Below are 2,500 nucleotides of genomic sequence, written 5' to 3'. Positions count from 1 at the left end.
TATATGTCGATATGTTTATATATTCGTGCGTATATTTACAAACATATGAATTTATGTATAGTAATGGAGGAGGAATTTAATTTGGATTGGATATAAAAAGAATAATGGCTGGAAGTATATCCTACTATAGTCCGATTGAATGTGAAAATTAAAAAACATAAGGATGTGAGAGGAACGTATGAAAATGTGGCTTTAATTGTCATTAACTCGGGTGAGTTAGAGAAGAAGGAATTGCTGAAAGCATATAAAATGAAATTGAAGGAATTTGATTTGACTTCAAGAAACGGACGAGGAAAGACCAGATGGGGTGTCATGACTTCATTAGTGAGTGTTTTGGGTATAAGGTGTCGGTATAGTGAATATAAATGGTTAGTGCGAGAAGAAAAAAAATTATAATTTAGTAAAGGAAAAGACAAGATAAAGCCACTTTGATATGAGGTTGTTTACCTAAATCCTTAACATATATGCTTTATACTTTATACAGTAACAGATACATCAATGATTTTACTATGGAGTTACAAGACAAAATAGAAGAGCAGTTGTAGGCATACAAGAGGATGGATAGCTAATAAAAAAAAAATTTAAAAAAAATGTGGAAAAGGTGGTCAGTAACAAAAACAGAGCAGAGGAGATGAATAAGAACTTCAGGGAGAATAAACCAGTTGTTTCTTGAGGAAGTAAATGCTGTGTTGAAGAAATGGGTTTCAGGGTTAAAGATTTAAGTGGAAAATGATGTTTAATGTGCACGCTTCAAGGAGAGGCAGAATCCGGTGACAAAGGCATAGAATCGTAGTATGTTTAGAGTAATAAAGCCTGTGGAAGTGACTAATGAAGCAGTAAAATAGCTATTAAGTGGCTGATAGAAAAATAAAATTAAGTTGTTGAAGAAGGGAAAGACATCAGCAGTTGATGGTGTTATAAATCATTTACTGTAGTATGATGGTGGGTGCGAGATTAAATTGTAAATCTGGGTTTGTAAGGTATGTTTGGATGATGAAAAGATCCCAAATGAATGGATGAGAGGATTAATTGTACAACTGTGTAATAAAATAGATAATGAAGGGGACTTTTAAAATAACAGTAGAGTAATATTACTTAATAATCCAATGAAAGTGAATGGTAATGTCTATGATACAAAAAGTAAGGTAAATGACAGGTACTGTTATGGAAAGAGAAATGCTGGTTTAGTCAAATAAGAGAGAGCTGGATTGAAGTCTTTGTTATGAAAAAGTTGTATAGCTACTTGTAATAAAAAAAAAAGTTGTACATGGCTTACATGGGACTAAAAAAAATTAAGATAAAATAAACAGAAAGTGTAATTAAATGTTTTCATAATGGTAGTGAAGTGTCCCATAAATTACCTCCTCCCTTCTTATTACATGGTAATACAACCTCAGACAAACATCCCGTGCCTTATCTTTTACAGTGCACATAGTACACATTGTTATTATATCTTGAATCTCCCATCCTTTCCGGTAGTAATATACTAGCAATCCATCTCTCAGTCCCCATCTCGGTTCTCTCCAACATTCATAACTGTTTTATAATACATATCTTCATTCTGATTCTTAGTGACAATTACTTGTCTTCTAAAAAACTCACTTCTTCTCTCCATTTCTCCAATACTTCTTTTACTATTTCTCTGCATTCCCAGTAGCCCCCTTCTGTGTTCATAACATTTGGTGATTTATGCCTCCTCGACTGTTTATCATGTTCATTACATCTCATATAGTTTATCTATTTCCTTATTTTCTTTCCTCACTGGGGTGTTTTTTTTCGGACCCGGATCCGGTATATCTCCAAAATTTGATGGGGTCGTCAATGTCCTAAGGTCTGTCTTCGGTGATTATTTCATCAGAATCCGTCGTGTAATTTTGACGTAAGCATGACAACCATCATTTGCAGTTACTGTACAGCTTCTACAACTTTTAAAATACTTCCAAAAGGCTAAAATAATTGGCTGTACCACCACTTGCACATGGTGCAGAGCCTTATGAACGTTTACACTTCCAGAAGTCTGAAATCACTGTCAAAAACTTTTCTTAATCCGTCCCACAGACAAAATAATTGAATAATTAGATAAACTGACTTGATTTAATAACATCCTTGACGGAAGTAATAATAATAATAATAATAATAATAATAATAATAATAATAATAATAATAATAATAATAATAATAATAATAATAATAATAATAATAATAATAATATTGGATAGACAGATGTAAGTGGTCAAAGAAAGAACATGGAATATAACAGTAAATTTTGGAATAGGATAATTAGTTGTGAATGAAACGAAAAAAGGGTGGGGATTTATAGATGGTATTGTGCTTACGTGGGATAGTAAAGAGAATCATAAATTGGTAAGAGGACTGGAGAGTGTGTGCAAAAGGAAAATGTTGAACGAAGCTCTGAAGGTAAGAAAGAGTAATTCATATTAGCATGGATGATGGAAGAATGGAAATGGTTGAATTACAAATTATCTCTGAGTAATATGAA

The sequence above is a fragment of the Palaemon carinicauda genome, chromosome 6, assembly GCF_036898095.1.
Source record: "Palaemon carinicauda isolate YSFRI2023 chromosome 6, ASM3689809v2, whole genome shotgun sequence".
NCBI classification, from domain to species: domain Eukaryota; kingdom Metazoa; phylum Arthropoda; class Malacostraca; order Decapoda; family Palaemonidae; genus Palaemon; species Palaemon carinicauda.
The sequence above is the reverse complement of the archived record's forward strand: the minus strand, read 5'-3'. Positions refer to the sequence as shown.